Here is a 13,215-nt window from a genome sequence, read left to right on the forward strand (position 1 = left end):
TCAATTGCAGTGGAGAGAGAGGAGAGTGAAACGGCAAGTGGGTTTTGTAGTGAAACAAAGGGTAATCGAAGGGTGAAGAAGAACGTGGGGTATAGTAGTCAATCAACATAAAGTCAACATAAATTGTCGTGGCTCTAGAAAATATAGTCGTGGCATTATCAAGACCCTCACACTTATCTGATTTCTTCTTAAATCCCTATTGCCCACTTCCTTTCCAAATCGGCAGAGAGAGAGGAGAGGTCACCACCATCCTTTTCATATTTTTTTTTTGGCTTCTCTTTCTTTCCCTTTTGTGTTCTCTCATTTGGCCGAGAGAGAGAAGAGAGATTCTGGGTAGAAGAAAGAAAGAAGAAGCAACCACCACTGTACTCCTCACCATCACCACCAGCCGAACTCCACCTCCGCTTTGACCCGCCGCCGATTCTCTCCGATCCCCATTTCGCAAGACGAGAAGTAGGCCGAACTCACCTCCCTAAATATATATTATATTCCATATTGATTGTTTTGTGTTTTGGTATGAAAATAATCGAACTCAACGCGCGGGTCGAAGTCCGGCCTAAACCCCGTTTGTTTTTCCGAAATATAACGGCCCTGGAATTTGAAATGGAAATGTAATAATTGCAGTCTAGTCCTTCAAGTTAGATTAGCTTATAAATCAAAACCATGAGTATTAAAAACTAATATTATAAGCTCCAAAGTTAATTAGTTTCGATTAAATCCTAGTTTTATTGCGATCATGAATTATTTTGGTACTGACAATACACCCGAGATGATTAAGAGTAATCGTAGATTTTAGTTTTGAAAAGGAAAAGAGAAAATAAAAAGAAGTACTTGATTTGTTTTTATCGCATGATTTCTTTTATCACATGATCAAATATTGTTAGCATGATAATTATGTTTATTTAAAATGTTGGATTGCATGATACTTTACTGTACTTATAGAATGGACAAATAGGCTCCTGGAGTGGTATACGATTAGAGGATCACGTAGGCGTTGATAAGTAACGAAAAAATGAGAAAGTGATTGAGTCATGGTTTTAAAGATGGGTGCTAACAGGGGCCCAGTCTTATGTTAATGGGTGCTAACAGGGGCCCAAGTTGTTTGAGAAACGTAACCCTAGGTAGGGCACAGTGGTGATTGGCTGCGAGAACAGGTTTTAGTAAAAAACTGATAGAAGTGAGTGAAAAACTTTCTGATAAGATTAAGAAGTTGGAGAATACTTTGAATGAACGCACTCAAGAGAGTGATGAGAGAAATAAAGAAATTGAGCTCATTCTTGAGAAAAACAAAGCTTTGACTGCTAGAGATAAATCTAAGGATAAATTAGAGGATGACACACAAACAGGGACCAAAGTGTTAGATCATATTCTGTCCATACAATGGCGACCTAGCGATCGTTCAGGACTTGGTTATCATGCAACGTCTTCAACTCCATCGATAGGGAGAAACGAAACTAAACGTCAAGGTAAGAAAATTAATGCGAATGACATGCAGAACATGATTAATTCTCCTATGACAAAGAAGCAAATGGCAACAGAGATAAGCGGACATCCCAAGCGCAAGGAGGTAAAATCTAAGGTTATTAATACTGATAAGTCTCACGTATTTACTCCTGTTGTTAATAAATTTGTTCCTACTTGTCATTATTGTGGTATGATTGGCCATATTAGACCGCATTGTAGGAAGATGCATGAGTCTTACACTTCACATGCACATGTAGCTCATCCTTCTGGTCATAATTATTTTGTGCCCACTTGTCATCACTGCGGAATTAGAGGCCATATTCGTCCATATTGCTTTGCCCTTTACGGCTACCATAGGACTCCTCCCCGGTATGATAACATGAATAATCGTAGGGAATATTTTCAAGGGCCTAAAAGTAGGATGCCTTCGCATGTTAATTTTACAAAGGTAAATTCAAAGCCCATGACAAATAAAAAGACTCATATTGGAAAGGCCAAAACGAGACAGATTTGGGTTCGTAAAAACTAAGTTGATTTCAGATACTGATGATGACCTTGACTCTTTTGATGACTATAGTTCATTCGGAGAGATTGACCTTGCCTTTTGATGCTAGATCGTGATTCCATAACCTAGGTTAATTGTTCTTGCATATCTCATTGCCTAGAGTTATGGAGTTTCATAGTTTTGTGTTTCTTTTGTTTCATAGTTTTTTTTGTGTTTTTTTGTTTCTAGTCTTTAAAAAAAAAAATTCAAAAAAAGAAAAAGAAAAAAGGGGCTTATGGGGATTGAGCATGATAGTCTTTGGTGCATAGTTGAATATCATTGGATTTTATGAACATGTTCATCCAAATTTTTGTTGCACTTCTTTCATGGTATTCTCATTGTAATTAAGTTTGAATGTTAATATATCATGAGTATTCGACATTATGTACACTCATCCATGTCTATTGGTCAGGTTCTCAAATAGGGATCACTCTTCTCATATGCTTCGTTTTATCTTGTGTCTTCCCTGAGTCGTGACCATCTTTATTTGGTTTCCATTGATAGAGCCCTCGCTTATTCCAAAATTTGCTTATCCGGGCGTTCATCAAGTAACCGGACAATTGGGGTGACGTATTCTCTCTCTGAGCGTTCGCGTCAAAAAATGGATAGACCTTGTGAAAGCACCCGTGTTGGACCATTTGCTTAGTAACCGGGCATTGGGTATAAGGTATTCTTACTCTCAATATTCGTGTCAAACAGCGGTGGGGTAAAAGTAAAAATACGGTATGAATTTCTATTGATTACTTTTTAAACAACTGCCTGTTGTTGAGGGAAAGTTTGTGATTAATTATCTGTGACTTGTATGTCGAACCTAAAGAGGTGTATCTTGTTGAGGGGGAGTCACTAGATAAACCTAAGCACTTGAGCATCTTGGCCTTGTTTTGAGTTGCTGAATTTTTTGGTTATGGATGCACACACACACTTTCCTCCCATGTCGATGATCATGGTGTATTACATTCCTTATGCCTTGCATGGTGTTATATCATTAAGCGGTGCCTTAAAATTTGGATGTCTTTTTCGTCTCATCTTATGATATAATACTTGCAATAAAGCTATCTCATGCTCGTATCTTCAGATTTATCATTTTTTTTTTGCGTTTAATTTAATTTTGTGTTATTGAGTTTTGCGTGCCTGAATTTAGTTGCAATGTTATTTATGCTATTATTTGTGCTTCGCTTAAATTTGTTATTTATCCTATTCACCCTTTGTCACTTCATGTCAAAAAGGGGGAGAATGATGAAAGGGAGAGTAGGTTGCCTGTTGTTCTAATATGTTTGGATGTTTAGTTTTGCTTGCAGCTCCTCTACAACTCGATCTTAATTCGTTAGTTTTTTGATGTAGTGTGTTTTGTCATGGAAGTGCCAAAGGGGGAGATTGTAAGGACCAAATTCCGGGGTCTTAATTGTATTGGCAATTCCGTTCGACAAAACACATATTTTATATCAAGTTGTAATTTTATTATTTTTAATAGGCTAAGGAGTCTGTATAGGATTAAAGTGGAAGGAATCTTTATTTGTAATTCTGAGTGAGCGTGTTGGATAAAAAAGGAGGTCGACTCACTACAACATAAATAGTCTATTGCGAGGAAAAATTGTGAGGAAATTCCTTTTCCTCGCAAATAGTACACATTCAGCGAGGAAAAAAAATTTCGTCGCCTTTAATAACAAAACTAGCGAGGAAAATATTTTTTGTCGCAAATTATATCCATTTAGCGAGGAAACATAAATTTCGTCGCCTATAAACCTCTTTTCGTCGCAAATTATTCTCATTTGGCGAGGAAATGTATTTTCCTCGCTATTCATGTCCAATAGGCGACAAAATGAACTTTTCCTCGCTGTTGGTATCCTATAGGCGGCAAAATACAATTTCCTTGCTAATTGTATCCTATTGGCTCGCCCACTCTAGCAAGTGTAAGGCATGAATTTCCTTAATTGTATCAAACTGTGATTCAATGAGGGATAATTGATACAATTAAATAGTGAATGACATCATATATTATTAAATGGATCACGAGTTGGTATGTTGAAAGATATTCAAATTTATCCTTAATTTTAGAGAGATCATTCAATCATCTTATTTTAAGACACGTTATTCAATCTACTTATCATTTTAATAGTTTTGTTTAATAATAATATACTCATCTAATAGTAGAATTTTTGCAATTTTGGGTGGGTAATTGTCAGTGACAAGCTACCCATAATAATACATTGAGCAACGAGGTTACTAGGGGCAACTTTATAGTTATGAATTGAAAAAAAAAATCTTAAAAAATAACTACGAATCTATAATATTCTTGGTCTTTAGCAAAATAAAATTATGCCAAACTAACTCTTAGTGTATTGGACGGTGATGGCTCTCATTATTCATGATATGATATTTTTTAGATTAATTATCTGTCTTAACGAGAAGAGTTTAACAAGTACAAAATTATGGCCAAAAGAAAAAAATTCACTAAAAGCCGAAAAAAATATCAAACACGTGCCTGTCTTAAAAAATATGTTGTGCTAGCCAAATATTGGACTTGCTCAAACAAAGTTCAGAGTACAAAAACTCGAAAGATCTTAATGTTGGAATATTAATTTGAAAGGTAGAAGACAAGATAACAACATGATATATAATAAAAAGTTCACATTGTGCCCAGAAGTGTAAAGTGGTGCAGATGGTAGGTGATGCGTGTGTGAAACGAGGAGGTCCAAGGTTCGAGACCGAGGAGCTTCAAAAGATGACAATGCCATGTTCCTTCTTTTTGGATTCACTGACGATTTTTTTAAGAAATAGCGAGGAAAAAAATTGTCGCCTATTGTATAAAATAGGCGAGGAAAATAACTTTCCTTGCAAATAGTTTTAGCGACAAGGCTTTAGCGAGGAAAATGAGCGACGAAATGTTTCCTCACAAATACCATTAGCGACGAAAACTGGTGCTTTAGCGAGAAAATAATTTCCTCACAATAGCCCGTTCGTGTTGTAGTGACTACAACAAAAACGAATTTTGGCGAAGACGGATCAATCGGATTATTAGTCGGCTCCTTCTGTCATTTAAATGAACATGAAAAAAGATAAGGGTTGGACTTGTTATTTTTCTCCTAGGGTTTCACTACAACTATAAAAAGAAAAGGGGCAGTCATCGAAAGTTCTGCAGCCACATAAACAAACGTGTATTGAGATTAAAAAAAGAAGGCATATAGCGGCAGAAGGAGGAAAATATAGCGGCGGCTATTTTTCTGAGAGCCATTCGTAAGGGATTTCTGTTAGGTCTATTGGAGGGCTTGTGGACTCAAGGCCGTTGGCGATCAAGATCACTGGGTGCAGTGTACGTGTGACTCGACAGGTAGTACTTAGAACGTTGTGAGGATTTACACCGTTTGGATAGGTATATCTGTAACTGCAAAATGGTTATAGTGATTTGATTCATTCCCGTGGTTTTTACCCATTCTGGGGTTTTCCACGTATATCTTTGCGTTGTGCGATTGATTGCTTTGCGTAGTTTTTTGTTGTTAATTTTACTTAGTGATTCCATTTCATATAGTTAGGGTTTTTTACGGATTATTAGGGAACCCTAATTTTTCAGAAATTATAATATTTTGACAAATTCAAAATACTTAAACTACATTCGATATGGTTGTAATATGGTGACACGGGCTTTTGGAACAATGACGTAGTAAATCTATGGATTTCTCTTTCGAAAATTGTCTTTGGAAATTTTAAAGCCTGGAAAAAGAAAAATATTATTGAAAATCTCTTTTCAATATTTTTTAATGTCTCCAAATTTCCGGGGTGTTACAGGGCCTATAGTGAACTTTTTATCGTATTTTTATACTTTTCCAATTACTCTCGTTAAGATGGGATGGGCGATTGCTCCAAAAAATTTGGCCCGGATCTAACAATAGTAAAGAATAAAACAACTAAAAAGACAGAATCTAAAAAGACATCAAAAAGTTAAGTCGAAGAACACAATTTTCAGAACATTTTTAAATGAATTACGGGAACCCCAACTTCTGAATAAAATAAAAAATAAAAACCCTATTTTTTAATGAACAATATAAAATACATGTATGTAGACGATGTGAGAAAGCTAATACTTTTACATTTTTACTCCTAACAATAATAGATGATAGCATGTTGCGTCTTTATTTTAATTAAGGGTGAAAAAAAAACCCCGGTAAATCGTAAGATGACAAAATTGTAATTATAAAGTAAACAAAATATATGGGGCTAAAGAGAATTTTTCATAGCTATATGGATATGGGTGTAAAGAGAGATTGATGCCAAAAAGGATATCTTCGAGTTCAAAAATAAGGGCGCCGCTATTCGCAGCCCTTTATTTTCTCCCAAAGCCCGTTAAAAATTTTCAATTATATTCGACAATTAGTTACCGAAATTGAGATATATTTTCAGCATCCAATTACCGAAATATAATATTTTTTTCAACAACTATTTACTAAAAATATATGTTCGGCAGTTGTTTACCGAAAGTTGAACATATTTTCGACATGTAGTTACCGAAATATAATCTTGTTTTCAACAGCTATTTACCGAAATGTTATTTATGATTTTCAACAACCATTTACCGAAATGTAGTGGGCTATGGGAGAAAATAAAGGGCTGCGAATAGCAGCGCCCAAAAATAATTAAGCCTCCTACATTCTTAAGTAAATTAATTATCTTCTTTCTTATTTTACGTGGAACACACATTCATCCAGTTAATAGAAAATAGTACAAAAAAACGTTGAATATGTTCATGGTTGCTATTCGAAGATAATGAATAGAAAGAGAGAATCACTCCCATATGTAGTGTGTGTATGTATTAATCAAATAATAGATAGTAAATGGGTCGGTTTGAAAATAAACCAAATGCGAGTCATAGAATATTAATCTCGTCAGATTTAAACCTAACTCCTAACTAAAGGGTCCGACAATTTTACTACCTTTCAGCGAAGTAAATTGACCTAAGGTTAAGATAAATAAGGTTTTGATTCGAATTTTTCTCTCATTTATGTATCATAGACCAGCAGAGATATTTTCATTCCTTGTCTACCCTTTACTGTTCCAGTATTTTCCGTGCCACAGCAATTCGAGATAGAGAATCTATATCAAAAAGTCTAACTGTTGGAATAATGTTATCTATTGCTATTTGATACATTACGGTCAGTAACATTGGTCCATTAGCTAAAGGTACGGAAAGAGAGGGATTCGAACACTCGATAAACAAAAGCCTACATAGCAGTTCCAATGCTACGCCTTGAACCACTCGGCCATCTCTCCTACATAATGATTATGACACAAAAACGGAGTGAATAGCGAGTCATTCCAATTATATTATTATTGGATAGGTATAACCCATCAATTCGAACTAGAAAGAAAGTTTTCATTAAAGAATGATCTTTCTTTCGGGGCTTGGGGGCTAAAGATGTAACGACCCGGATTTTTGACCTAATTTTTTTAATACAAATTTATATTGTTAAATTTCTAATTCAATAATTAATTAGATTGAATAATTAAAATATATTATTACATGTATAATTGATATTATTTGCGCTATTATTTAAGATATATATTTAAACTTTAGATATACAGGAAATTAGGGATTCCATATTCATCTCTTATCTTTCCTATCTAAATTCTAACTAGAACTCTATTCAAATTAACTCTCCACTTCTCTCTCTCTCATTCTATACATATATGCGTCAACATACATTCTCACATTATACATAAACGCGTCCACATACATTCTTATCTTATACATATACGCGTCCACATACATTAGATTAAAGAAAACCCCACCAAATGTGGCACTTGTTCTCTATCTCTCTTATCATTATCAGTATCTTTCTCATTTACTCTCCTTCTCCATTCTACCACTTCCACACTTATCTTCTCATATTCTTACTACCTTATTCTCTCCCATTATATATACCCACATAAATCCGAAAATTGAACACCAATATATTATTTCACTCCCAATTCTATTATTGAGTCTAGAATAGAGAGAGAGAGAGACGGATTTCTTCATAAAATCCCTCCGTACATCATATTCATGTTCTCAATCAACCACTACATCACCAAGTATCCACAAACCACGTTCCAATTAGCCCCGAGTCTCCTGCTGCCGCCGCCGTCTTTTTCATTTTACCGAAATCATTCGCAAACTAGTACCTGCTCTTTCGGCCGGATTTAAGGTAGAATAATTGCTTCCCTATTTTCTCCTAAATATTAAATAATTTCTATATGATGAATTTGAAAAGTTATAATGGAATTTGTCATACCCGCGAATCAAACCAGAAGTACTCTGTTTCTTGAAAAATTGAAAACCGAAGGCTACTGTAACATGCACGTTTTTCTTTTAAAGTGAGATATTATGAAATTGCAGTTTGCCCCTGAATATACTTTAGTTCTCAATTTGAACCTAAACTATGTGGTTGATTTATTTTTAGTAGAATAAGCGCATGCTATAATTAATTAATTTACTTGTTCAACGAATCTTAAGGGCATCGGTTCAATCATAAAATATTATGTGTTTACTTACTCGCACAATATTATTTAATATGTACTTTTATCTCATTGCAATGTATTATGTTATGAATCGAGCTGTTTTTGATTGTATCATGTTGTTCGTGTTGGAATGGGCTTGGGTTCATAGGTGGTTTCGAGTAGTGAACAAGTAGAAGTGGTTAAGTAAAGGATAAAATGGTAAAGTTGATTAAGGATGTTGGGTACCGGTAAAGTACTTTTAGTTGAGTTGGGAAACGGTAAAAGACCCCGAGTACGGTAAAGTACTCAGAGTGTGTGGAGGACGGTAAAGGACTCCGGGTATAGTATTTGGGATACGGTAAAGGATCTTAAATACGGTACAGTACCCAGTGTGTGTGTGGAGGACGGTAAAGGACTCCGGGTATAGTATTTGGGATACGGTAAAGGATCTTAAATACGGTACAGTACCCAGTGTGTGTGTGGAGGACGGTAAAGGACTCCGGGTACAGTATTTTGGGAAACGGTAAAGGATCCTTGAATACGGTATAGTACCCAGTGTGTAGATTAGGGGTAAGGTAAAGTACCCAGTGTGTAGAGTTGGGAGACGGTAAAGGATCCTGACAATGAGATAGTGCGACCGCTAATGCTAAGTTGTCACGGTGAGCTGTTCCTTTATTATGGTTGTAAGCGAATCCAGACTGGATACATAATTTAGTAGTATTCGCTTAGAACCCTAGTGCAGGACAAATAAAGGGAGAGTTATTCCATGGGACGGTCAAAGTTAGTGAATATGGGAGGAAAGGACCTTGTGGAAAGGATTCTTAGATTTCATGTAAGATAATGGATAGTAAAAGAAAGGGCGATGTGTTATTATTCTGTACCTCCTATGAATTGATATATTGTTGATCTGCTAAATGTAGAGTAAGGGATTGGTAGGATTGGGATTATTCTACTGGGTGAATTATCACTCACGGATACGTTTGTATCCTGGTAAATCGTTTGCTTCGGCGATCAATATGCCAGAAGGTGCAGGGTTCAATGGTGGAGCTGTTTGACACAGGAAGAATACCAAGAGCAGAGACCAAGTGTGCGTGAGATTTGAATCAAGACTAGAGTTGCTCTGAAGATATTCAAATAAAATGTTGGATTCTTTTTGTTGTATTTTTTTTAATGTACATTTTGTATAACGACAAATAGGGGCCTAGTAGTTTATAAAATTCAGTGTATTTTAGGGTTAATGCTTTCGAAATTCCTTGGAAAATCGGGGCGTTACAAAAGATACAATTTTTTTTTCGGAAAAACTGTTCAAAAAAAGGGTTTCTTTATATTTGCGAAGACGATGTCCCCCCCTTTTTTTTTGAAATGAATCTCTTTTATGTTATTTCGTACGGTACAATTCTTTTCTTTGTGGGATCATTTTACCATGAGGGATAATGAGAAGAATTAGAGAATGGATTGCTACTTATGCCTAGATCTCGAATGAATGGAAATTTTATTGATAAGACCTTTTCAATTGTAACCAATATCTTATTATGAATAATTCCGACAACTTCAGGAGAAAAAGAGGCATTTACGTATTATAGAGATGGTGCGATTTGATTTTTTTTGATCGCTCTCAGTCTTATGAGAAAGACACAGGATTCGGAATAAAAATAAAATTTTTGAACTAAATCTACGCTTGTTGAAAGTGAAGTTTGTAAAGAAACCAATTCTTTCTGTCGTGTATCCTCGATTAATGCAGTCTCAGATGCTATACTTCAACTGCGGATTCAGGTATTAAGCGAAAGGTTACACCTAGCGGTTTGTATTCCAGCTCAATCCGACTCTACTAGTACCAATAGGTGGCATAGAGGAAGAAGCACTACACCTAGGAATCAACAACGCGAAAACTATGTTATAAATTACCCCTTTACTTATCGGGCTCGGGATTAACAAGAATGGTTGGGACAACAAACGTCCATCTCGTTCGTATTTTGGATACTCGTATAACCATCGAAGGCTGTTGAAGTGACTCGTTCCTAGAAATTCAGAGGCGTTGAGAACAAAGAAATTGTTGGAATTATCATTTCTATCTAGCACCAACACGTTTGATGTTAAGAAAAGAGCTCTTGCAGGAAGGTTGGTTAGAGATTTCTTGTAAAAACACTAGCCTTGCTCAGTTAAGAATGAGAATATTTTCATATTATTTTTTGATTCCATGTATTTTTTTCATTATACACAGAAAGGAGGAGCCGTATGAAATGAAAATCTCACGTACGGTTCTGGAACGGAGATTCTTTGACTTAAATGACGACCGTAACGGATGTCAGCTCAATCCGAAGGAAATTATGCAGAAGCTTTACAGAATTATTATGAAGCTATGCGACTAGAAATTGATCCCTATGATCGAAGTTTTATACTCTATAACATAGACCTTATCCACACAAGTAACGGAGAACATACAAAAGCTTTGGAATATTATTTTCGAGCACTCGAACGAAATCCATTCTTACCTCAAGCTTTTAATAATATGGCCGTGATCTGTCATTACGTGCGACTATCTCCACTATAGGAAGAAAAAAGAAAAGAAAGAAAAAATCTGCTAGTAAATACTAGAAACAAAAAAGGATTTCTACATATGTATCGTCTATAACAACGATTTTTATGAGCTGTAGTAAAGAAATAAACTTCATAGAAGCCTAAATATGAAGAAATAGAGATGCCTCTTTTATTTCTATGGATAAAAAAGAATCTAATTGATAGAGGAAGCACTGTAAAGATTAATTAGCGAGGTTTTAGGCCAATACAATAATAACTGCATACTTATGTCATGATGTGATATAAAAGTTTCGAATTGACTTATGTAATAAGGTCGAGCCACGAAGGTCGTGAGCAGCAGTGTAGGATCAGATCCCAACGATAGTCAGTCTTTTCTTTTTTAGATTATAGGAAGGGAAGTCTTTTTCAAAGACTCTATATAAATATCTATATGAAACTGAGATAGTTACCTTTCAGAAAATTCTAAGGGTAAGGGGAAATGTCTATTCTTTATTCCTATGAAGGTGGGAGAAAAGATAAAACGAAAACCGATTATTCATCCAAATTCAAGTTTAAAACTCATAAAATTAACCTCTTTTGTTTAGCCCGAAAAATGGGCTAGATCTAGGAGAAATCTCATTCAGTTAGATATGGTAGATTAAAATGCGATATCAAAAGAATTGATGGCTGAGCCGTATGAGATAGGAAACTCTCAAGTACGGTTCTAAGGGATGGGATTGACCGGCCTATTCCGCCCGGGGGGAACAGGCCATTCGACAGGGAGATTTTGCAATTGCGGAGGCTTGGTTCGATCAAGCCGCTGAGTATTGGAAACAGGCTACAGCGCTTACTCCTGATAATTATATTGAAGCACATAATTGGTTGAAGATCACTAGACGCTTCGAATAAATAGCAAAGAAGACTATATATATATATATATATATATATATATATATATATATATATATATATATATATAATTGGGTAAATAATTCATTTAATTTGTGTAAAGAGAGCGGTGCACGAGCAAACCCTAGTTTTATACATGTGTGATAACTTTAGCTCGTGTCCAGAACGGTTAATTGAGAGGGTCCAATTTTTTAATGATCCTATATTGCATGTAGTGGTGAAGGAGCGTGAGACAGCTTCAAGGGAGTGGGAATTAGGGGTGAAAAAAATTGGTAAACTGAACTGAAAGTCGAAACGGGCCAAACTAGAGATTTGGTTTGGTATATAGAGTCAAATGGTTTGGTCTAATTTGAGTTTTGGCCAAACTGAAAAAGAATTGGTTTGGTTTGGTTCGGTTCGGTTTGCCACATTCCGATCCAAAATAGATCAGACTGGACTGAATATCACACACACACACACACACACACACACACACACACACACACATATAGCAAGAAATTGGCAAAAATAATAACCAGAAAATGCTTGATTTGAGCAGTTTTTTATTGAACCGTTCAATAAAGTTCAATAAAAAAATTGTTCGGATGAAGTCCTCTCCAGTCATTTTTTTTGCTGATTTCTCACGGTTAACCTTAAAATCATATTCTAATTATATTGAGCGGCTCGGAACATCAAAATTCAATCGGGAACTTGAGGGGTTTAGAGGTTTTTTTAAGGGTCCAGTTCCGCCCCGATATATATATATAGTTAACAACAAAAATAGATTGGGTTCCTATTATGAGTATTCTCTAAGGTTTTGATGTGCAACGCCTCCTCATCTCTTTTGCTTTCGATCTTGTTGATGAGAAACGTAGGGTTTGCTTGCAAGTATTGCTCTCAATGATTCAATTAGATATCTTGACTTGTTCTAATGTTGTTTCTAGTGGTTAGTTCTTACTCTAGTGTTTTGCATACTTTTGTTATAATTTTTTCTTAGGCCTCCATCAATTGCACGGAAAGGATTAATAATAATCAAAAAATCAAATTTTTTTTCTATAACTTTTTGTGTGCAGTTATCAGAAAAACTGCAGGACCAACAATTTCAACTTTTTAATTGAGAAATACTTTCCTACAAAATAGTTGTTGCTAAAATGAAAGAATTTCTTACTTTACTGCAAGATTTCTAGTTAAAAGAATACATACAGGAAATTAAATTTCATTTTCCTTTACTTCAGCTCATTTTACTTTTTTTAGTTAGGAACCAATGTTTCTACATACTATTCCCGACAACTGAACGGAGCCTTAGAGAACAACTATTGTTGTGTGTTACATTT

General features: G+C 35.4%; 2 long non-coding RNA genes across 2 annotated transcripts; one reads left to right on the plus strand and one right to left on the minus strand.

Moving 5' to 3' along the window:
* Positions 1–6,812: 6,812 nt before the first annotated feature.
* Positions 6,813–11,053, minus strand: LOC131315690 (uncharacterized). The gene is made up of 2 exons (XR_009196864.1): positions 9,750–11,053; positions 6,813–7,409 (listed from the first exon to the last, which is right to left on the minus strand). It is a non-coding gene; the product is annotated as an uncharacterized LOC131315690 (long non-coding RNA).
* LOC131315689 (uncharacterized) lies at positions 6,813–11,670 on the plus strand. Its single transcript, XR_009196863.1, has 2 exons — positions 6,813–7,417; positions 9,755–11,670. It is a non-coding gene; the product is annotated as an uncharacterized LOC131315689 (long non-coding RNA).
* Positions 11,671–13,215: the final 1,545 nt, after the last annotated feature.

The sequence above is a fragment of the Rhododendron vialii genome, chromosome 2a, assembly GCF_030253575.1.
Source record: "Rhododendron vialii isolate Sample 1 chromosome 2a, ASM3025357v1".
Lineage (NCBI taxonomy): Eukaryota > Viridiplantae > Streptophyta > Magnoliopsida > Ericales > Ericaceae > Rhododendron > Rhododendron vialii.